The sequence below is a fragment of the Heterodontus francisci genome, chromosome 6 (assembly GCF_036365525.1).
Source record: "Heterodontus francisci isolate sHetFra1 chromosome 6, sHetFra1.hap1, whole genome shotgun sequence".
Taxonomy (NCBI): Eukaryota; Metazoa; Chordata; class Chondrichthyes; order Heterodontiformes; family Heterodontidae; genus Heterodontus; species Heterodontus francisci.
Window position 1 is genome coordinate 85,145,624 of NC_090376.1, and position 24,457 is coordinate 85,170,080.

A 24,457-nucleotide genomic window follows, 5' to 3' on the forward strand; every position below is an offset into this window, starting at 1 on the left:
ACATACTGGGACTGTTTCCAATGAAGCAGAGAAGGATAAGAAGATAGTTAGTTAATGTTTTCAAATTTATGCAGAAGTTTAATAGCATGAATAGAATTGGCTATTTCCCTCTGGTTGAGTCCCTTCTGAGTCAGTGATAAGGGATCAACACAGTTGCAGTACTGTGTGATATTTTGGGTGCCTTGTAATAGAAAGGGCATTAAAACCATGGGGAGCATACAGCATAAATTTACCAGGATGATGCCAGGGTCAGAAAACTAATTATGACGAGTGACTTGAGATACTGAAACTGTTTCCACTGGATCACTGAGATTTAACAAATGGTTTTACAATTATAAAAAGTTTTGCTAGAAAGACTATTTCTTTAAGTTGGGGAAGGACCATCAATTTAAAATTATCACTGAGAGCGAGGACAGGGGTTAGGAAAATGTTCAAGCAAAGGATTGATGGAGCATGAAATGATTTGCCACAGCGAGTGATTAAGGCAGAGACCATTGCATTTTATCAAAGAAAATTGGATAAGTATTTGAACCAGAGGAAGATACAGGTCTAAGGGAAGAGAGCAGGGCGATGCAATTAGTTTTGCATTGCTCTAGCAAAGAGCAAGCACAGACATGATGGGCCAAATGGCTGCCTCCAGTGCTATAAAACATATTGTGTTATGGTTCTTGTCTGAGAGTCCTGAACATGGCACCTCCCAAATAAAGAAAAGAAAGAAATAAAAACAGAAAATTCTAGAAATACTCACGCAGGTCAGGCAGCATCTGTATAGAGAGAAACAGAGTTAATGGATTGAATTTTCAAACCGCTGAGGAGGTGGGACTGGAGGCAGGCGGGCCCAAAATTGCCCGCCATTGGCCAGTGTGCCAGTTTGCCAGCACATTCCCACCTCTGGGCCATTTTTGAACATGCTGGTTCGGGGATGGATGGTGGGAAGGCAGGTAGCTGTTACCTACCCGCAAGTGGCAGGTAGCCAATTAGGCATCCATTAGGGCCTGTTAGGGGCACCCTACTAACACCAACTGGAATTTTCCAGTTGGCAGGTGGCCCCCCGCCCCGCTGAGGCCAAAACTGGCCAAGGGACATAGGAACATATAACAGGTCATTCAGCCTGTCGGGCCTGCTCCGCCATTCAATTAGATCATGGCTGATCATCTACCTGAATGCCACTTTCCCACTCTACCCCCATATCCCTTGATATCATTAGTGTCCAGAAATCTATCAATTTCTGTCTTGAATATACTCAGTGACTGAGCTTCCACAGCCCTCTGGGGTAGAGAATTCCAAAGATTCACCAACCCCTGAGTGAGGAAATTCCTCCTCATCTCAGTGTTAAATGACCAACCCCTTATTCTGAGACTATGTCTCCTGGTGCTGGACTCAGCAGCCAGGGGAAACATCCTAAGTACATCACCCTGTCATGCCCTGTAAGAATTGTGTAAGTTTCAATGAGATCACCTATCATTCTTTGAAACTCTAGCGAGGCCCCACATACTTACCTTAATTCCGGGGTCTTGTCCATGCTGGCTTCTCTCTCTGGGTGCAGTTCCAGCAGTGGCCATTGCTGCTGATGGCACTGCTGGGATTGAGAACTGCCAGCCCGCTGATTGGCCGGCAACTCTTGGAGGCGGGACTTCCTGCCTCAGAGGGATGGAGTCCCGCCTGAGGCCTATTAAGGGCCTGGGCCACGTAAAACCACTGCGTGGCGTCCAGGCCCAGGGGAGGCAAGCTCACCACCTACTTTTTGGCTGGTGGGCAGGGCCTCTGCCCCTATGTAAAGTTCTAGCCTCTGTCTTTCTGTTTTTTCTACCAAGGTGGATAACTTCACACTTATTCATGTTGTATTCCATCTGCCATGTTCTTGCCCCTGTCCAAATCCCCTTAAAGCCTTCATGCATCCTCCTCACAACTTACATTCCCACCTAGTTTTGTGTCAAGGGAAAATTTGGAAATAGTATATTTGGTCCCCACATCCAAATCATTTAGTTAGATTGTGAACAGCTGTGGGCCCAGTACTAATCCTTGTGGTATCCTACTAGTAACAGCCTGCCATCCTGAGAATGAGCCATTTATACCTAATCTCTGTTTTCTGTCTGTTAACCAATTCTCAATCCATAACAGTATATTACCCCCAATCCCATGTGTTCTAATTGTGTTTAGTTTAGTTTAGTTTTAATTTAGAGATACAGCACTGAAACAGGCCCTTAGGCCCACCGAGTCTGTGCCGACCATCAACCACCCATTTATACTAATCCTACACTAATTCTATATTCTTACCACATCCCCACCTGTCCCTATGTTTACTAACCTCCTGTGTAGGATCTTATCAAAAGCCTCTTGAAAATCCAAATATACCACATCCCGACTGGTTCTCCTTTATCTATGCTACAAGTAACATCCTCAAAAAACCCCAACAGGTTTGTCAAACCTGATTTTCCTTCCATAAATCCATGTTGACTCTGCCACAGGGACAGAGGTGGCCTCCCGGCAGCAGACCAAGGGGGCCTCTGCTCCATCCTACAATTTAAACACTCCACAGTTGCAATTGACAGAGGGCCATAGCTGTGGCCGCAGGCCATCCTGTGGAAATTTTCCCCGTCCACGATGATGGCCTGGCAGATGTGGTCGCTTTGTAATGCAAAGTTTTTAAGAAATCTTCAGAGGGCACTCCATCTTGAGGCGCCTTCTCTTTCATGTAGCTATATCAGCAGTGGCCACCTCTGATGTTGGGGCTGATAATCTTTCTTCCTATTGACCCTCACCCCCCACTAGGCATCCTTAATTGGATGGGGCTCCTAGAGGTAGCCAATTCCTCAAAAACTGCTTCCAGGGTCCTGCCGCCGGCCTTTTTGGATTCCCGACCCCGGAATTCAACCCGGTGTTGGGATGGGGACCCTGGAATGAGAATCCAACCTAATGTTTCAGGTCGATGACCTTTCAGCAGAAGTGCATAAGGTTAGAGATATAACTAGGTTAGTACAAGTAAGTACAAATGGGAGCATGAGGTTGGCTGGGTATGGGGTAAGAGCAAAATAGAAAGTCTGTGATAGGGTAGAAGGCAGGAGAGATTAAATGACAAAAGGATTCCCTTTTGTTCTCCTCCGTACCCCCATCACTTCCCGGCCGCTGCCTGACTTGCTGAGTATTTCCAGCATTTTGGTTTTTAATTTAGATTTTCAGCATCTGCTGAATTTTGCTTTTGTATTAATGAAAAGAAAAACATTTGCATTTATGCAGTGCCTTTCATGATCTCAGGATGTCCCAATGTGCTTTACAACTAAGGAAGTACTTTTGTGAAGTATAGTTCCTGTTGTAGTCCAGAAAACGCAGCAGCCAATTTGCTCACAGCAAGCTCCCACAAACAACAATGTGATATTGACCAGATAATCTGTTTTAGTGATGTTGATTGAGGGATAAATATTGGCCAGTACACCAGGGATAACTCCCCTGCTCTTCTTTGAATATGTCCTGGAATCTTTAATGTCTAGCTGAAAGAGCAGACAGGGCCTCCTTGAGAGGTAGCAGCTCAAAAGTGTAGCATCTCCTCAGTACTGCCTGGAATGTTAGCCTAGATCTTTGTGCTTAAGTCTCTCGAGTGGAAATTGTATCCACAACCTTCTGACTCAGAGTTAAGAGTGCCATCAACTGAGCCATGACACTGCTCTCTCTTGAAACTGTCTACTCTAGTCCCTTCAGTTCGGCTTCTAACGTACTGACAGCGCCAAGTCTGATATGACTAAAATCACAAGTGGTATTCTCTCTGCCTGTTGCCATTATGTGTTATCCCTCCTTGTCTTCAGTGTCTCATGTCATTTGATGCCGTTGACTACATCATGCACCTTCATCACTTCTCCTCAGTTGCTCAGCTTTGTGGGACTGCCTTTGCCTGTTTCCACTTCTACCTATACCAGCAATGGCTTTCCTTCCTGCCCCTGCGCATTTACCTCTAGAATCCCACAAGGTGTTGCTCCTTTCCATGGGCTCATCTACACACTGCCTCTCAGTGCTGAATTAGTGGCATGTTTATGCTAAGAGACCACAACACCCAAGGACTGTTGATGCCAGAAGAAGATGGGGGGAAGGGAAGCATATAGGCACAGAATTTCCAGGAGCACAAAATTTCTGACTCGCGCCATATCATCCCTCAGTCTTGCCATTGTGACCTTGCACCACAGTTTTCAGGAAGAGTTATTTGAATATGTCGCATTTATCATAATAGCAAATTGGAGACCACTGGTCTATCCCATCCGTATCAATGAAGCACAGCAATATTGGCATAGAATCCAGAATGCTGACCATAATCACTTGTAAATAATTGAGCAATGGACACATGTAGCTGCTGTGTTCAGTTTTCAGAAACATTCTATGTTACAGATTGTTTTTAATCATTTATTTAGAAGATATCAGTAGTAATTTAAACTGCCTTAAAGTGCTCAGATTTAACAAATGTGGAAAGAAGTTGGACCTCGTTTCAGCCATTTATCAGGCCCGAAATGAGGAAAAATGTCTAATTTTGTGGACTATGCATGGTGCCCCAAGGGCGCCTGAAATCTGTCCAAGAGCATATTGGCTCAGATGATATTCAGGCATCCCTGGTGGCTGCCAGGCATTAGGCCTCTTGCGTATTTCTGATGAGGGGCCTAACATCTATTTACAGGCCCATCTCCCCATGCACCACACACATGCCCTCAGTTTTTGATTTCTTCTGTAGTCTAACCAGCAGTCCTTAAAGTGACTCTGGAAGGCCAGCAACACAAAGGTAAGTTTCTAACTTGCTCCTTCTGGCTCCATAGGACTACTGCAGGCATCTGATGAGGTCAAGGCCTCATTTTGAATGAGCCACAGGCCTCTAGCTTCTCTTTCCACAGATGCTGCCAGACCTGCTGAGTGAATCCAGCATTTCTTGTTTTTGTTTCAGATTTCCAGCATCCGCAGTATTTTGCTTTTACTCTAGCTTCTAATGTGCGCTCTCAGCATTTTGGCTATTATATTTCGAACATTTCCCAGTTCTGATGAAAGGTCACAGACCTAAAACATAACTCTGTTTCTCTTTTCACAGATGCTGCCAGACCTGCTGTGTATTTCCAGCACTTCCTGCTTTTATTTTAGATTTCCAGCATATGCAGCATTTGCTTTTATATTTCTCCCCCACTCTTATTTCATCAAAGGCGTGGGCTCACATTTTAGTTCCCTGCACCATGCACAAATTAAACACCAAACCGGACACATGCTGACAAAATGTTTTGCTGTGATTTAGCTAAGAATTAAAAATATCAAGAAAGAACAGAGATTCTAATTTATTTTAGCCAATTATTTCAAAATCATTGGGCCTGAATTTTCTGAAAACTTGTGCCATCTACACTGTATGCCATTATTAATGCTCAGATTTTCAAAGTGACTCTTGCCATTATTTACATCACAGCATAGTTTCTCAGGACTATTGCACTGTTTCACAGAAAGCCTCACTGAAAAAGTTGAACTGTGAATCATTATAGCTCCGGCTTCCTTAGTGGTGAGATTGAGCTTGCTGAATTAATGCTACTTTGATCACCATGGCCACTTAGCCCTCCAGCACCATTCTGCAAGGTCTCAGAATCAGTGAAGTATTCAATTACTCATCAGGTTTTGACATTGTTTGCATGAAATTCCCACTAAATAAAATTCCCTGGGTTTAAAGTGATTCGAGAGTTGTACACAAATGCAGCTATTTTGGAACAACTTGATCACATATCAACGGATTGTACTAATTTAGGTAAAAATGTCGGCGTAATATTTGGAGATGTAGTTTCATGATGTTCAATGTCAGTTAGAGAAGTCCTCTTTCATGCTAGTCCATCTTATTGTCAGGAAATGTAAACAATGTTACTAAATGTATGCAATCTTTTTGTTTTAGGAGTGCAGTTTGTAGATAATTGAGCCCCCAGCGTGTGGCTAATAAAGCATCTGGCACACTATAGACCCGAGTTGGGTCGATACAACAGCCCTGTCTGGGAATTTATAGAAGGTGTGGGTAGCATGTGCAAGGAGATAACGGAGGGAATTTTAACCTGGAGGCGGAGGTCTCAACATCTGGAGAAACCGATGCCAAGATCCCCGCGTTGCCTCTTTTCTGGAAAGCCGAGCAAATTTAGTGCTTCCAAGTGGCGATAGGGCATCCCCCCCAATGCCTTCAAGCCATTTTTACCTGAGTGTTATAGCTTTGTTTAAAATAAAACAACCAGCCACTTGCTGAAAAAGCAGTCTGTCAGAAGTGAAATTATGGGCGGCACAGTGGCGCAGTGGTTAGCACCGCAGCCTCACAGCTCCAGCGACCCAGGTTCAATTCTGGGTACTGCCTGTGTGGAGTTTGCAAGTTCTCCCTGTGTCTGCGTGGGTTTCCTCTGGGTGCTCCGGTTTCCTCCCACATGCCAAAGACTTGCAGGTTGGTAGGTAAATTGGCCATTACAAATTGCCCCTAGTATAGGTAGGTGGTAGGGAAATATAGGGACAGGTGGGGATGTGGTAGGAATATGGGATTAGTGTAGGATTAGTATAAATGGGTGGTTGACGGTCGGCACAGACTCGGTGGGCCGAAGGGCCTGTTTCAGTGCTGTATCTCTAAACTAAACTAAGCAGACACTGGGATTTGAACAACAATGAGCGACTCCTGTTTCAGCAGACTGGTGCCCTTTTGCATGGTCCTGATTATAAGTAACGAGAATTGATTACAAAGTAAGGAATAAACTAGCTCCATTTCTATGAATATTAAATTTGAAAATGGAAAACCTGCACAAATTGTTCAGCTCTTTTACTTTTTGGAAACATTGGCGTGGATTTTATGCTCTCCCCTGCAAGTATGAAGGCAGGGAAGGCATTTAATCGGGTGGGATGCTGGCAGGTGGGGACCCCACCACCTTCCACCTCCACCCTGTAAGGGTGAGGGCTTGCCCCGGAACCCAGAAACGCCTCGCGAGTCGGATGTCTTGTACAAACGAACAATCTTTATTTACGAGCATGCAAGAATTCCTACTCTCACAAATGATTGTAGGGGTTCTGCTAGTACATTGTTCCAGTAGTCATTTTATATAGTTTTACAGGAGGTATACTTGATAAACTGTTTCTTAATTACTTCATCTCCCATCTATTGCCTTCCCTGATCTCATCCTGCCTTGGTTGTATTATTCACCTCGTCAACTTCTTGATTGCCCTACTCATAGGATTCTGAGGCTATTCATAGCTTTTGGGTGTCTCCCTCCTGAGCTCGTTTCCTTCTGATTAGGTATTCATATAATTTGTGTGTCTAGCAGGCAAGCTTTCTCAAGTTACAGGGACCTATGTGATGCCAGGTATTCCATGGTTTCCTGTACCAGTCTCTCCTACAGACCTCCCCATTTGGCCCTTGGCCAGCACCTGGGCCAAGATAGTCATTACCCTGGGATCCTCTGCCCATCGCATAATCCGGAGATCCTACTGGTTTCGATGAGCTTCGGATCCGTCCCTATCATCCTCGCGACCTCACCTGTGCCCTAGTGACCAGACTTAGTCTGGGATTGATACTTTGTATTATTCTACATAAATTACAGCAATTTTAGTCAAGCCTGCAGCACTCCCAGGGTAGACCACTTCAGTCTCCCTTTTCGGCCCTAGGCTACTAGCAAGATGGCCAACTAACGCTAAGTGCTCCTTGCTCCATCACTATTGGCCAGACTGGTAGTTAGATTTGCAGGGTCACATTTTCTAAATTATGTCTAACATCTCAATTTAGGTGCCAGGGTACAACATTCAACCATAAGTCCGATAGCAATTAGCAACTGCACCACTACTAGTACATGGGAATCAGTTCTAATCCAGGGGTGAACATCCATCCTAATACCCCAGTCCCAAACCGCCTCCCACCACGATGCGTCCTCCAGTTCAGCTATCACATTCTCTCCCAGTTGTTTGACGTCCTGTTGGATTCGGTGATAACTGCTTCATTGCTGTACGGGCCTCTTCCCTCACCTTCAGTAGATATTCAGCAGTTTAAGGATTCACTTCCCCTCGGGAAGCAGGTATCTCAACAAGTCCTCTATTAGATCATTGGTTATGCTCATCCACTCCCTACGGGAAGGCCGGATGTGAGTTATCGCCGAATGTCCGATTGTCGTTGGGGCCCGGGGGTGGAAGCAGAATCTCGAGTTGATCTCTGGGCAGTGAATGTTACCATACTGGTATTGAGGTTCGCTGGTGGTCACACAGTATTCCCCTTCTCCACGATGTGCCACCTGCGTTGGTTCATGGCAGGCGCTCGAAATTTCAAGGGTACAGTTTAAGGTGGTATCAAAACCATGCGCGGCTCTCATCCCTATCCCTATGGGATGTGGACAGACAACATTATTCCCTACAGTCAGCCAGCGAGATACCGTAAGGAGGGAATCTCTCTGGGTCGCATATTTGGGTACGAGGTAGTACGTTTGGCCAATTGCTATCTCCCATGAACCTGTATTCTCTACTCCAAGAAGGGTTTGGATGGCTCTGGTTCTTTAGTGTTTTGCTAGCATGTAGGTTAAATTCAAATCTAACTTAAAATTCCATTAAAACATTGCTTTGCTCAATATGATTTAGAAGTCTGCAAGCTCATTATAGCTAACAGCCGTAATTAATAAATACTGACTGACTCTACACAATTATTCTAACAATTCAATTTTTTTAAATTAAGAGTTACAATTGAATCGGTGAATCTGGCTGTGCAGTTCAGCCACAAAGTTAGCTAATGTGCTCATGTACACTTAATAGAGTCTAACAACCTCTCTCTTTCAGGATACAAATAATGAACAGATTACCCAAAATGGGACTCTGTAGTCGACATTCACGTTGGTTAGACAATTTAATAACAAATAACTTGAATAGAACTTAATCCAACAAGTAACTGCACACAGATAGAATAGGGGTTATAAAGTTAGAACTACAGTAGGTGATACTAATGCTAGATTTATGCATGACTGCTTTAAGTATAAAGGGAACCTTCATTGCCACACTTTGCAACTTCAGGCATCGCTGCTCCCCATTCCCAACTGCCCTGAGCTACTTCGTAGCCATATTAGTTTGTTAGCCGTGACGTTTTAAGTTCCACGCACCCAATCGCAATTGGCATCCCTCAAGTTCTTACAGAACAAGCCCTGTTGGGTCCCCCAGTCAACCGACTTGGTTCCTTCTGCGCTCGTGGTTGCCAGACATATCAGTAGTACTGTGGTTTTCAGAGCCCTGTAAAAAAAAGAACATAGCGGACACCCGTCGTCACCAGCTAGTCCTTATTATTATTTGCGTTTCCATACTCCTGGGGCTGGATTTTACGTCGGGCGGACGGGAGCTGGCCACCGATGTAAAAGTCGGTGGCGAACCCGCTTCCGCCTGACCTGGGGATCCGTCCTGCATTTTACAGGTGCCTGAGCTTTAATTGTTCCGAGGTAGGACTTCCACCTGCTTGAGGCATCTCGGGTCCTGGGGGTGGTTGGGGAAGTAGGGGCAGCCCTCAATCGGGCAACTTGGGACGCTGAGAGGCTGTCAGCTTTCACTGGGCAGTCTTTCACATCTCCTGGACCCTCGCTTGCCACGGGTAAAACCCCGTGGATGTGGGCGAAGGCCCTTAAGTGGCCGTTAAAAGGCTACTTAAGGGCCTTGATTGGCCTGGGGCGGGCGGCCCGTTTCTTGCCCCCCCCACCCTCCAAACCCGGTCCACGTAAAGTGGGGCAGAGGTGGGAGTGGGTCAGGTAGGCCTCCCGGAGCCTCCCGCTCAATTTTACGCCACCACCCTCCCCACCCCCGCCAACATCCTGTGACTGTGAGGTAGACCTTTCCTAACTACAGGTGGTAAAATAAAAGGTACTCACCCCTTGAATGGTCTCCTCACTGTCGCGGTCCTGATGTGGTATATCCTCCCGACTACGCCAAATGTAAGGGCAAGGGCTTGCCCCAGTACCTAAAAACGCCTCGAGAGTCAGATGTCTTGTTCAAACGAGTGATCTTTATTTATGAGCATGCAAGGAGAAGTCCTACTCTCACAAATGATTGTAGGGGTTCTGCTAGTATATTGTTCCAATAGTCATTTGATACTGGAGGTTTCCTTGATAAACTGTTTCTTAATTACATAATTTCCCATCTATTGCCTTCCATTATCTCATCCTGCCTTGGTTATATTATTCACCTCGTCAACCTCTTGATTACCCTATTCCTAGGATTCCGAGGCCATTCATAGGATTTGGGTGTCTCCCTCCTGAGCTCATTTCCTTCTGATTGGGTATTCATATAATTTGTGTGTCGAGCAGGCAAGTTTTCTCAAGTTACAGGGACCGAAGTTACAGCATGTATCCCATGGTTCCCTATGCCAGTCTCCCCCACAACCCCGATTAAGTCCATGGTGTGAAAGTCCGTGAACAACCTTCCCGCCCTGCCCCCAATTGAGGCCCTTAAGTGGGCAATTAATTCTGAATTTAGGGTCTCTTTCCAATGCAGCCAGTATTAGCCTCGTGGCAGGTGGGCCTGTCGCCATGTGGGGAGCATGACAAGCAAACCTGTGCGTGTTGCTTGCCGGCTCTTGGGGTGGAGAGGATCCCTTGTTCAGAGACAGTCAGTGCCTGAACGAGGGACCTGGCAACAGGAAAGGGAGTGCCTACTGACAGCCAACCCCCTGTCCCCACTGCTGAAGCCCCCTACACCCCCTCAACCCCATCACGCAAAAACCACCCGCGATCACTCAACTGTGGCCTGGGTCCAACGAGGATCCTGGACCGTGGGTGGGTGCATTACCAGCTGCTGCCATCACCTTTTGGTTGTACTGCTGAGTAGAAGAACTGTCAGCCTCTGATTGGCTGGCAGCTCTCAGTGGGTGGAACTTCCGTCCGGGGGTCCTTAATCACGGGGAAGGCATGCTGCTGCCCAGTTAAGTGCCTGATTGGCATGTAATGTGGTGGGCCAAGCTTCCCAGAAAGAGGCAATGCGAATTCTCGCCAGCTCTTCACCCGTTAGGCAAGATCCCCGTTGCCTCCATTACATACCGCCATTAACTGTTGTTCAGTTCTGTGTTGGGGTCTTGGGAATGTGTTACATAATGGCCACGCTGCACCCAATCTGCCACCAGATGGCATGTTCACATTATTTTCCAGCAAATTGTGGCATGAATTCATAACGGGTTAACTTAGGGACAGAATCTTACCGGCTCTATGGAGGTGGAATAGAGGCGGGGAGTTGCTAAAATGGCATGGGCCTACATTGGGCCATCTCTCCGATGTGTTCCCACCACAGACCAATTTTACCAGATGTGGGCCGTGGAATAGATCAATGGCTGACAGATTATTGGTGGTCAGGTAATTAAGATTGCTAAACAGTTAATTGTCAGTATCTTCCTATCTTTTTCCAATTTTTACCAATGGCACATGGGATATACAGAGGCTTAGAGCCTCACCTACTCAAAGGAAGTGATATCAGAGTGGCAGCTGATTTGTGGAGTCATACTGTAAAGCTGTCTGCAGGCTGTGTCTTCAAGAAGTAACACTGTAAGTGTTTGGAGGCAGAGAACTCAATGGGAATCGGGGGAAAACTCTCCGCTGGTTGGAGTCATACCTAGCGTAAAAGAAGATGGTTGTGGATGTTGGAGGTCAATCATCTTAGCTCCAGGACATCACTGCAGGAGTTCCTCAGGGTAGTGTCCTAGGCCCAAACATCTTCTGCTGTTTCGTCAATGACCTTCCTTCAATCTTAAGGTCAGAAGTGGGGATGTTCGCTGATGATTGCACAATGTTCAGCACCATTTGTTACTCCTCAGATACTGAAGCAGTCCGTGTGGAAATGCAGCAAGACCTGAACAATATTCAGGTTTGGGCTGATAAGTGCCAGGCAATGACCATCTCCAACAAGAGAGAATCAAACCATCTCCCCCTGACATTCAATGGCATTACAGTCGCTGAATCCCCCACTACCAACAACATCCTGGGGATTACATTTGACCAGAAACTGAACTGGAGTAGCCATATAAATACTGTGGCTACAAGAACAGGTCAGGGGCTAGGAATCCTGTGGCGAGTAACTAACCTATTGACTCCCCAAAGCCTGCCCACCATCTACAAGGCACAAGTCAGGAGTGTGATGGATTACTCTCCACTTGCCTGGATGAGTGCAGCTCCAACAACACACAAGAAGCTCAACACCATCCAGGACAAAGCAGCCCACTTGATTGGCACCCCATCCACAGACATTCACTCGCTCCACCACCGATGCCCAGTGGCAGCAATGTGTACCATCCACAAGATGCATTGCAGCAAATCACCAAGGCTCCTTAGACAGCACCTTCTAAACAAAGAGCAAAGAACAGTACAGCACAGGAACAGGCCATTCGGCCCTCCAAGCCTGCGCTGATCTTGATGCCTGTCTAAACTAAAACCTTCTGCACTTCCGGGGACCATATCCCACGATTCCCATCCTATTCATGGATTTGTCAAGACGCCTCTTAAACGTCGCTATCGTACCTGCTTCCACCACCTCCCCCGGCAGCAAGTTCCAGGCACTCACCACCCTCTGTGTAAAGAACTTGCCTCGCACATCCCCTCTAAACTTTGCCCCTCTCACCTTTAAACCTATGTCCCCTAGTAACTGACTCTTCCACCCTGGGAAAAAGCTTCTGACAATCCACTCTGTCCATGCCACTCATAACTTTGTAAACCTCTATCATGTCGCCCCTCCACCTCCGTCGTTCCAGTGAAAACAATCCGAGTTTATCCAACCTCTCCTCATAGCTAATGCCCTCCAGACCAGGCAACATCCTGGTAAACCTCCTCTGTACCCGCTCCAAAGCCTCCACGTCCTTCTGGTAATGTGGCGACCAGAATTGCATATTCTCATTGCATATTCTAATTGCCATATTCTAAGTGTGGCCGAAGTAAGGTTCTGTACAGCTGCAGCATGACTTGCCAATTTTTATACTCTATGCCCCAACCGATGAAGGCAAGCATGCCGTATGCCTTCTTGACTACCTTATCCACCTGCGTTGCCACTTTCAGTGACCTGTGGACCTGTACGCCCAGATCTCTCTGCCTGCCAATACTCCTAAGGGTTCTGCCATTTACTGTATACTTCCCACCTGCATTAGACCTTCCAAAATGCATTACCTCACATTTGTCCGGTTTAAACTCCATCTGCCATTTCTCCGCCCAAGTCTCCAACCGATCTATATCCTGCTGTATACTCTGACAATCCTCATCACTATCTGCAACTCCACCAACCTTTGTGTCGTCTGCAAACTTACTAATCAGACCAGCTGCATTTTCCTCCAAATCATTTATATATAATACAAACAGCAAAGGTCCCAGCACTGATCCCTGCGGAACACCACTTGTCACAGCCCTCCATTCAGAAAAGCACCCTTCCACTGCTACCCTCTGTCTTCTATGAACGAGTCAATTTTGTATCCATCTTGCCAGCTCACCTCTGATCCTGTGTGACTTCACCTTTTGTACCAGTCTGCCATGAGGGACCTTGTCAAAGGCTTTACTTGTCAAAGTTCTTCTCTTTGGTGAACACTGATGCAAAGTACTCATTTAGTACCTCGCCGATTTCCTCTGGCTCCACACATAGATTCCCTCCTCTGTCCTTGAGTGGGCCAACCCTTTCCCTGGTTACCCTCTTGCTCTTTATATACGTATAAAAAGCCTTTTGATTCTCCTTAATCCTGTTTGCCAATGACTTTTCATGACCCCTTTTAGCCCTCCTGACTCCTTGCTTATGTTCCTTCCTACTTTCTATATTCCTCAAGGGCTTCGTCTGTTCCCAGCCTTCTAGCCCTAACGAATGCTTCCTTTTTCTTTTTGACGAGGCTCACAATATCCCTCGTTATCCAACGTTCCCGAAACTTGCCAAACGTATCCTTCTTCCTCACAGGAACATGCCGGTCCTGGATTCTAATCAACTGACGTTTGAAAGACTCCCACATGTCAGATGTTGATTTACCCTCAAACAGCCGCCCCCAATCTAAATTCTTCAGTTCCTGCCTAATATTGTTATAATTAGCCTTCCTCCAATTTAGCACCTTCACCCGAGGACTACTCTTATCCTTATCCACAAGTACCTTAAAACTTACGGAATTATGGTCACTGTTCCCGAAATGTTCCCCTACTGAGACTTTGACCACTTGGCCGGGCTCATTCCCCAGTACCAGGTCCAGTACGGCCCCTTCCCTAGTTGGACTATCTACATATTGTTTCAAGAAACTCTCCTGGATGCTCCTTACAAATTCTGCCCCATCCAAGCCCCTAGCACTAAGTGAGTCCCAATCAATATAGGGGGAGTTAAAATCACCCACCACTACAACCCTGTTACCTTTACATCTTTCCAAAATATGTCCACATATCTGCTCCTCTACCTCCCGCTGGCTGTTGGGCGGCCTGTAGCAAACCCCCAACCTCGTGACTGCACCCTTCCTATTCCTGAGCTCTACCCATATTGCCTCGCTGCATGATCCCTCCAAGGTGTCCTCCCGCAGTACAGCTGTGATATTCTCCTTAACCAGTAATGCAACTCCCCCACCCCTTTTACATCCCCCTCTATCCCGCCTGAAGCTTCTAAATCCCAGAACATTTAGCTGCCAATCCTGTCCTTCCCTCAACCAAGTCTCTGTAATAGCAACAACATCATAGTTCCAAGTACTAATCCAAGCTCTAAGGTCATCTGCCTTACAACAAATGCACTTCAGACCACCAGTCCCGCTGTGCTCAGCAACATCTCCCTGCCTCCTCTTCCTCTTAGACTTACTGGCCTTATTTACTAGTTCCCCCTCAGTTATTTCACCTGCTGTCCTACTGCTCTGGTTCCCACCCCCCTGCCACACTAGTTTAAACCCTCCCGAGTGATGCTAGCAAACCTCGCCGCCAGGATATTTGTGCCCCTCCAGTTTAGATGCAACCTGTCCTAACCCCACGACCTCTCCCACCTAGAAGGACAAGGGCAGCAGTGAGGGAACACCACCCACCTGCAAGTTCCCCTCCAAGGCACACACCAGCCTGACTTGGAACTATATCATTGTTCCTTCATTGTCGCTGGGTCACAATCCTGGAACTCCCTTCCTAACAGCACTGTAGGTATACCTACCCCACATGGACTGCAGTGGTTCAAGAAGGCAGCTCACCACCACGTTCTCATGGGCAAATTCGGGATGGGCATGAAATGTTGTCCTGGCCAGCGACACCCACATCCCTGGAATGAATTTTTAAAAAAGTAGCGAGCACACAATGCCTGTAACCTTAAAGGTGACAATGGCACTCCCCTTTCTCACCTGTGGTCCGTTCCAGGAATTGTTTGGAGATCTACCTGGCTTCTCTGAGTCAATGGCCCATTGTTGCATAAAGGAGGTCACAGATGCCAAATACCATTGGGCTGGACAATATATTACGTTCACAACCGACCAGACTAGTCAGACTGAGAGAGCAGTTAGCTTTGGGACCCTGGCTGTATTTCCCCAGGTGCAGGGGGCTAGTGACGATACTCCCTCAGAGCAGCCAGGTGCCTTTGTAAACAGAAATGGATTCCACCAACTCAATGTTTAATTCATCTGCACTGTAAGTGGATCATGCAGATGTGCGTGATGTTTCCAGGAAGCTGCCATGACTCCTATATCGTTAGCCTCAGTGTCTCAGCTCTTCAGGGCACCAGAACACCTTTGTGGCTGGATTCTGGGGGACAAGGGCTCTCCACTGAAGTCATGGCTTCTGACCCTTGTATTTAATCTCAACGAACAGGCAGAGGACACATACAACTGCTGGCATATGATACAAAGGCCACCATCAAGCAGGCCATTGGCCTTTTAAAGATGAGGTTTAGATGCCTGTAGATCTGGGGAAGCCCTGCTGTATGGCCCCTTAAGGGTATTGTCATCTGTTGCACATTGCACAACCTGGCAGTCTAGTGGGGAATAGCGCTGGAGCCAGAGGAAGTCACTGAACAAGCTGCATTCTCAGAAGAGGAGGATGTGCATGAGGCACCTCAACAGGTGCCAATGAAGATGGCGCCACGGGCCCCAGCTCACAGGACAGTGACTTACTTGGCAGGGAGATTTGTGACTGTCTGATCAGCAGATGCTTCACATGAAGACAAGTACAAGGTGCCACCGAACCAAGAAGTTCTCTCCCAGAGGCAGCCATGCTGACCTTGCATCAGAGACCCTTAGTACCTATCAGGACTATATGCCAAGGTTTTCTGCCAACACAGGCACTCATGAGGCCCTCACTTTTACTTATGATCCATCTATTTGATTCCACATCTGATCACTGTCAACTTTGTCAACTGCTGCATAAAAATAAATACACGATGGAATCCATGCAGGCTAAGCTTGTGTCCACTGGAATTTAGAAGAGTAAGAGACGACTTGATTAAAACTTATAAGATCCTGAGGGGTCTTGACAGGGTGGATGTGAAAAGGATGTTTCCCTTTGTGGGAGTATCTAGAACTAGGGGGTCACTGTTTAAAAATAAGGGGTTGCCCATTTAAGACAGAGATGAGGAGAATTTTTCTCTCTCGGAGGGTCGTGAGTCTTTGGAACTCTGTTCCTCAAAAGGCAGTGGAAGCAGAGTCTTTGAATATTTTTAAGGCAGAGGTAGATAGATTCTTGATAAAAAGGGGGTGTAAGTTATTCAAGGGTAGGCGGGAATGTGGAGATGAAGTTACAATCATATCAGCCATGATCTTGTTTAATGGCGGAGCAGGCTCAAGGGGCCAAGTGGCCTACTCCTGCTCCTAATTCGTATGATCATATGTTCATTTACATGCTTGCTCATGGTCACTTCTGCAAGGTGCTTCCCCTGCGCCTGGGATTAATGTGGAGGCAGGCTGCTGCCTTTCTTGCTCCAGTGTATTAAATGGCCATGCCTGCATCGTTTGGGTGCCTGAGCCCTCCTGGTGCCTGGCAAACCTAGAGCCACCTGTAGTTGTGCAGGAGCTGCCTCATTCATCAGACCAGCATGCAGCGTTGGTATCACTGTACCTCCTCCTGCGTGTCTGTGCAGTGCTCACCAGATTGTGCCACCTGTTCTACATGCACAGCAAAGCCCACTGATGTGAGTATATTTGCGTTGGTGGAGAGTGCGCTGGAATTAAGTGACACAGTGTCTTGAGATGGTATCGCATCCTGTGAGCTTTCCAGTGTTGCAAGAGCCCTGGTCTGTTCTTCATCTGCTGCTGTACCTGGTGGAGAGATGATTTAAGTAAAACGGTTACTCCTTCAACCTAGCCCTGGTGCCTCCCTTTTATCAGAAGCTTCCAGTGATGCTAAAGGCCCACACAGGTGCCACAGTCCACACATAGTCCAGAGAATGTTGCACGCAACCATCGCTTTACTCATTCCCCACAGCTTGCACAATTACCTCCCCTCAGGATGGGTCATGGTAGGCTATCTTCATGGCCTCTTCCTCCGTCACTGTCACCATGGCAATGAAAGGCACTCCACCTCTGGTTCATTGAAGCTCCTTGCCATTCTGAGCATGCTTCTCATGCAAGCATAGACTACACAGTGTTACTCCTATCTCATGGCCTATCTGTGCTGGTCACTGAGACACGGTAAATGCAGCATCTCGCTGCTCGGATCACGTGGTGAGGCAACCATTCAGCCATCTCAACATTATCATTCACCCATCACTGACCATAAGGTTCAGGTGCGTGTGAACTGGGAGCTTCAATGTGGATGTTGGTGCCTGGTCATGCAGGGGTCTACCACCTGGCCTCACATTTCATGGGTGCCTTTTAATTCATGTTGGGCTTCCAGTTTGCAACTCTAAATACCGCTTACCTTTTCAGACTGCAGCAGGTCATTAAAACTCTTCCTGCACGGATCCAGGTTCTTGCAACAAACCTTTGGCTACTCACCATCTCTGCCACCTCCAGTCATGCTTTATTCGGTTTGCTAGCCACATCCTCCTGTCTGCTGGAACAGGACATCTCCCTTTTCTCTGACCACCTGCAGGAGCACCTCCAGGGAGATGTCGCTGAATCGTTGAGTGACCCTTCCTCATGCTGAAGCCATTCCTCTGCTTCATCTGTTGCTGTAGACTCCCTCCTTTCTGTCAGTGTCCTCAGCCTACCTGACTGCAGTACAGTTGCCTTTAAAAATCGCACCTGTGTGCGAGCTGCCGGCACTGTGACTCACCTGCCACTGTCAATTGGCCAGGCCAGCTCCTCCATCTGCCAGCCTTTTCTTGGCTCTTGATGGTAAAATCAGGGAGGACATCCTGCTACCCGCCTCCGTGTACTGCTGACCTGCATTCTCCCCCTTCCCCTGTAACCTCGGGTCATCTGCCCGATTGGTAAAATTCAGGCCATGGTGTTTGGCGCCATTATCGCTATTTCAGCGAGTTCTGGGACATGAATTTAAGTACATTAAACTGGGATATTTACAATGTAAAATGAGTCCAATGCCGCAGATGTAGCATTCTAATGGCACAAGGCTCCAGGAAATTCTGGACCATTGAAGTTCATTGTTGCAAATATTTCGATGTCTAGGATTCTCCTTCAAATTATTAAGAAGTCTGCAGAAATAGTTACATGCTTATTTTGTTCTTTCATCTGACACTGACCACCTCCAGGCGCGTATCCATTGTCTCTCGAGATAAGGAGGCCCAAAAGAAAGAAAGAATCTGACACTATAGTTTATATTTAACTTTCATTTTTACTTCTTTTCATCTCTTAATTTTGATTGCTACATTTGATACCATTTCCCAAAAGTGTGGATGGCACACAATATAAAAGCATCTTTTCAGTGTATATCCTGGGATGTAAATTTAGGGAGACCTGTCAGTTTTACATTTGGCTGTGGGAGTCCTGTATTCCCAGAATTAATGGGACCACTTGGGTCTTGTATAATTATTACAGAGTGACGAGAACCAACAAAGTTCTTACTGATGGTTAGAGATGCTGTATGCCTGTTCTAAATGCAGTGATGCCTGTTTAGAAACATGAATATTACTGTTAATGGGGGTGTGGGAAGGGGGACAGGTTGTGAAGAGAATTCCTTGCATGATTTGGAGGACAACCTCACAACAATATTGAAACACAATCCATAATGTGTGCATGCTGGAGCTTGGAATCTAGTACACTACACCACCATCATTGAACATGCATACATGATACCACCTCTATCTTTTAAATTACCTTTATTAGCAATAATAAGAGGTTCCTGTCTTTAAGTACAGTTAAGAGTGTTGCAGCCCATGGTGTCCCTGTGGAGAGTGTGGGGCAGGCAGTGAGGGCTGCTGATGGGAATGGTTGCTTAAAGCCCTATTCAGAGTCTGGACTGAAAAGACTCATTACCATAATAAGTCATTTTCTATTTGAATTAAAATACCAAATGATGCCAAAAAATAGGTACGGTAATGTTAAACAAGCAGTGTTCAGCCTGCTTGAACAATTAAATAATTTTATTGGACCAAGTCCTTCTCTACACTACCAGGGCAAAATAGACAGTGCCTGAGGATGTAGGTCTCTATTGCTGGTCTTGAGCAATATTCTGCCTTAATAAAATAAAGTCGGTTCTTAAAACATTTGAACGAATAAATGACCTGGGGTAATTATAATGCAAGTTACATCACATCCTTCTCATTTCAGGAAAGTTTCAGTCATAGAAACAAAATCATATTCGAAATATAACTTAAAAAGAATACCATCACTTTCTTGGAGCCCCACAAAGGCTTTATACCACAGCAAACACTGAAATCTGAAGGAAAGGCTTAAAAGTTAGAACATTTCAATGGATCAGTAGATATCATACATTTTACCTTGTACAACATGTTGGTGTAGAAACTAAGGGCAAACGGGCACTGAATCTAGATTGTATTCTATTGCTTGAATCTATAATTAAGGTTAGCATAACTGAACACCTTGCAAATTTTCAGCTGATTAGAGATGGATTCTTAAACTTAAGAGTCTTAAGAGTCATAAGAGGTTGAAAATCATGGAATTGAAGGCAAATTATTGACCTGTTTAAGAAATTGGCTGAGCGGCAGGAGACAGAGAGTAGGGACAATGGAGAAATACTCTAATTGGCAGGATGTGACAAGTGGTGTCCTGCAAGGATCTATTTTGGGCCCTCAACTATTCACCGTATTTATTCATGACTTAGTTGATGGGATAGATAGTCACATATCCAGATTTGCTGATGGCACGAAGATAAACAGCATTGTAAGCAAAGATGGAAGTATAAAATCACAAAGAGTTAATGATAGATTAAGTGAATGAGCACAACTGTGCCAAATGGATTTCAATATATCCAAATATGAGGTCATCCACTTTGGACCTGAAAAGGATAAAATGGGGCACTTTCTAAATGGTGAAAAGCGAGAAACAGTGGAGATCCAGCTACATAGATCAGTAAAATGTCATGAACAGGTAAGGAAAATAATCTAAAAGGCTAATGGAATGCTAGCCTTTATATCTAGAAGACGAGAATACAAGTCATGCTTCAGCGATACAAAGACTTGGTTAGACCACACCTGCAGTATTGTGAGCAGTTCTGAGCACCACATCTCTGAAAGGATATACTGGCCATGGAGGGAGTGCAGTGTAGATTTACCAGAATGATACTTGGACTCCAAGGGTTATATTATGAGGCGAAATTACACAAACTAAAATTGTATTCCCTGCAATTTAGAAAATTTAAAAAAGCGAATTGCTTGAACTTTTCAAGATAGATAGAGGGAAGCTAGAGAGAAACGATTTCAGTTGGTTGGGGAGTCTAGGACTAGTGGCAATCCCTAAATTCCCCACCATCAACATCCTGGGAGTTACCATTGACCAGAGCTTAACTGGAGTAGCCCATATAAATACTGTAGCTACAAGAGCAGGTCAGAGGTTAGGAATCCTGCAGCGAGTAACTCACCTCCTGACTCCCCAAAGCCTGTCCACCATTTACTAGGCACAAGTCAGGAGTGTGATGGAATACTCTCCACTTGCTTGGATGAATGTGGCTCCAACAACATTCAGGAAGCTCAACACCATCCAGGACAAAGCAACCCACTTGATCGACACCTCATCAACCACCTTAAACATTCACACCCTCTACCACTGGTACATAGGGGCAGCAGTGTGTACCATCTACAAGATGTACTGCAGCAACTTGCCAAGCGTCCTTCGACAGCATCTGCCAAACCTGCCACCTCTACCACCTAAAAGGACAAGGGCAGCAGATAAATGGGAACAGCACCACCTGCAAGTTCCCCTCCAAATCACAGACCATCCTGACTTGGAATTATATCATTGTTCCTTCGCTGTTGTTGGGTCAAAATCCTGCAACTGCCTTTCTAACAGCACTGTGGGTGTATGTACACCACTAGGACTGAAGTGGTTCAAGAAGGCAGCTCACCACCACCTTCTCAAGGTGAATTAGGGATGTGCAACAAATGCAAGCCTTTCCAGCATTATATCCTATGAAAAAAGAAAAAAAAATTCCAGTGATTGTGCAGCAGTGTCGGATCTTCAAGTGGGGGAAACACCTGGAAAACAGTAACAATAATATTATTACAACTAGATCAGTCAAACCAAAAATGCTGAAATGTAATGATTGTACCAGATTATAAAAGGGCTAAATTTGCAATGGTGGCAGATGTAGGATTGATTGGATAGCCCTACGAGGTGACCATAACTGAAGAAAAATGGAATGCATTCAAAACCATTCTTATGCAGAAATAAGCAATGCATGTTGCTTGAGTTATAATGGTACATGTTAGGTGTAGTAGTAATGATAGAAAGGTGTTTTTCAACTATGTGAAAAGTCTGAGGGACATTAAGGACTGTATAAAGAAAGTCATTGAAGGATTCCTCTGGACAGATTCAAGTTCCAGGGTTCAGCAGAAGTTTTAACTGGCTTGTTTGCATCAGTCTTCACTATTGAAGATGAAAAGTCGCGATACACCACGCGGTTGATGCTAAAATTAAAAGTGACACTGTAGAAGCAGATATAGTCCTGTCTGGATTAAATAATCTTGAAAAAAAAATCAGACTGATGTCCCTGATGGAATTCACCTAAGGGTATTTAAAGAAATTGGATCTGTGCTGTGCAGGCCACTTACTCATGTATTTAATACTGTAGATTGGTGGGATTTGGGATTGATTCTATGGACTGGAAAGAGGTGCATGTGGTACCAATATTTAAAAAGGGGAATAAGTCAGAACTAGAAAATTTATAGGCTCATTTGTTTGACTTTAGCTACATGCATGTTGTTAGAAGGGGTCTTTAGAGATGCATTGTACAACTACCTTAACAGAGAAGGGCTTGTTAGGGAAGCTCGGCATGGTTTCAAAAAAGGTGCTTTCTCACCCATTTAGTAGAATTTTTTTGAGGAAGCCATTAAGTTGGTGGATGTTGGAAGCCTGTTCGATATTGTTCGATATTATGTATCCTGATTTAAAAAAGCCTTTGAAAAGATGCTGCACAAAAGTGTTATGACCAGGTGAGAAATGTGTCTAGGGGTCTTTGGCTGTCTTTACCTGGTCTTATTATAACAGGGTTTAATTTTAAACACACTGTGTTTTGAGCTCCCCCTTTGTGAATCCTTGTTCACAACTTTCCAATTATAAGGCAAAGAAATGAGCACAAACAGGCTTTCTTTGGTTTAAAGAAGAAAGATGAAATTCATTAAACCTTAAACTTAAACTCTAATACGGTTCACGGCTACAAATATATGACGCCCCCATGCTAGCATGCATATGCGATACACACATGCAAATAGGGACAGAAAAGAGCAGAAGAAAAGATAAGTAGAACAGTTTGAGGCAATATCTTGTTGCTGTTTTTCAAGCTCGCTGTAGTCCTTGATTGAAGATGTGGTCTTGCATTTCGTTGGGGCCCAGTGTTCCTTTTAAACCTAGGAGATTTTTTCTCTCTTTGAGTTTATGTGTCTGAATTGGTTTCTGAAGCTGGTGAGAGCGAGATGAAGGCAGACAGGAGAGGAGATGTTCTCAGTCCATGAGCACACGGCTTTCTGATCTCAAGTACTGTTTGCTCCAATATAAAACTCTCGGTTCAAACCTCTGCAACAGCCAATTGGTCATGTGACTAAAACTAGTTTGACCACTTCTGTGTATTGGGGAAGCAACTACTGGGTCCCCATTGTTTCAACATCATCCATTACTATGCAAATGACTTTCCAGTTAAAAGCTTGCAATTTTTTAAGTTTTAATATTCATGTGGCAAAAATCATGGGTGCCTCAGTCTTGGCAGGTGCGGGGGTTTGCCTGACGAAAGGCTATAATTAAGGTTGAGGCCTATGGGATTGTCAAGCAGATTTTGGGTTAGATAAGGACTGATTGCTCTATTGTAGTCAGAAATTTTGTTTTTATACGCTCGTGGGATGTGGGCATCGCTGGCTATGCCAGCATTTATTGCCCATGCCTAATTGCCCTTGAGAACATGGTGGTGAGCTGCTTTCTTGAACCGCAGCAGTCCTTGTGGGGTAGTTACACCCACAGTGCTTTAGGAAGGGAGTTTCAGGATTTTGGCCCAGTGACAGTGAAGGAACAGCGATATAGTTCCAAGTCAGGATATGTATGGCTTGGAAGGGAATTTGCAGGTGGTGGTGTTCCCATGCATCTGCTGCCCTTGTCCTTTTAGGTGGTAGAGGTCGTGGGTTTGGAAGGTGCTATTGAAGGGAATGGTAACTGTTCTACATAGGGAATGGTCACTGGTGGAATCTTGTGAGGATTGGTGTTGGGGCTTTTACAAGTTTCTTTTGGGCCTCCTTATCTCGAGAGACAATGGATACGCGCCTGGAGGTGGTCAGTGGTTTGTGAAGCAGCGCCTGGAGTGGCTATAAAGGCCAATTCTGGAGTGACAGGCTCTTCCACAGGTGCTGCAGAGAAATTTGTTTGTTGGGGCTGTTGCACAGTTGGCTCTCCCCTTGCGCCTCTGTCTTTTTTCCTGCCAACTACTAAGTCTCTTTGACTCGCCACAATTTAGCCCTGTCTTTATGGCTGCCCGCCAGCTCTGGCGAATGCTGGCAACTGACTCCCACGACTTGTGATCAATGTCACACGATTTCATGTCACGTTTGCAGACGTCTTTATAACGGAGACATGGACGGCCGGTGGGTCTGATACCAGTGGCGAGCTCGCTGTACAATGTGTCTTTGGGGATCCTGCCATCTTCCATGCGGCTCACATGGCCAAACCATCTCAAGCGCCGCTGACTCAGTAGTGTGTATAAGCTGGGGGTGTTGGCCGCTTCAAGGACTTCTGTGTTGGAGATATAGTCCTGCCACCTGATGCCAAGTATTCTCCGAAGGCAGCGAAGATGGAATGAATTGAGACGTCGCTCTTGGCTGGCATACGTTGTCCAGGCCTCGCTGCCGTAGAGCAAGGTACTGAGGACACAGGCCTGATACACTCGGACTTTTGTGTTCCGTGTCAGTGCGCCATTTTCCCACACTCTCTTGGCCAGTCTGGACATAGCAGTGGAAGCCTTACCCATGCGCTTGT

At 45.7% G+C, this 24,457-nt stretch overlaps 1 protein-coding gene across 4 annotated transcripts in view; it reads left to right on the forward strand.

The window, feature by feature from the left end:
• fat3a (FAT atypical cadherin 3a) overlaps positions 1-24,457 on the forward strand; it is an 874,448-nt gene that overhangs the window by 69,730 nt on the left and 780,261 nt on the right. The window lies entirely within an intron of this gene.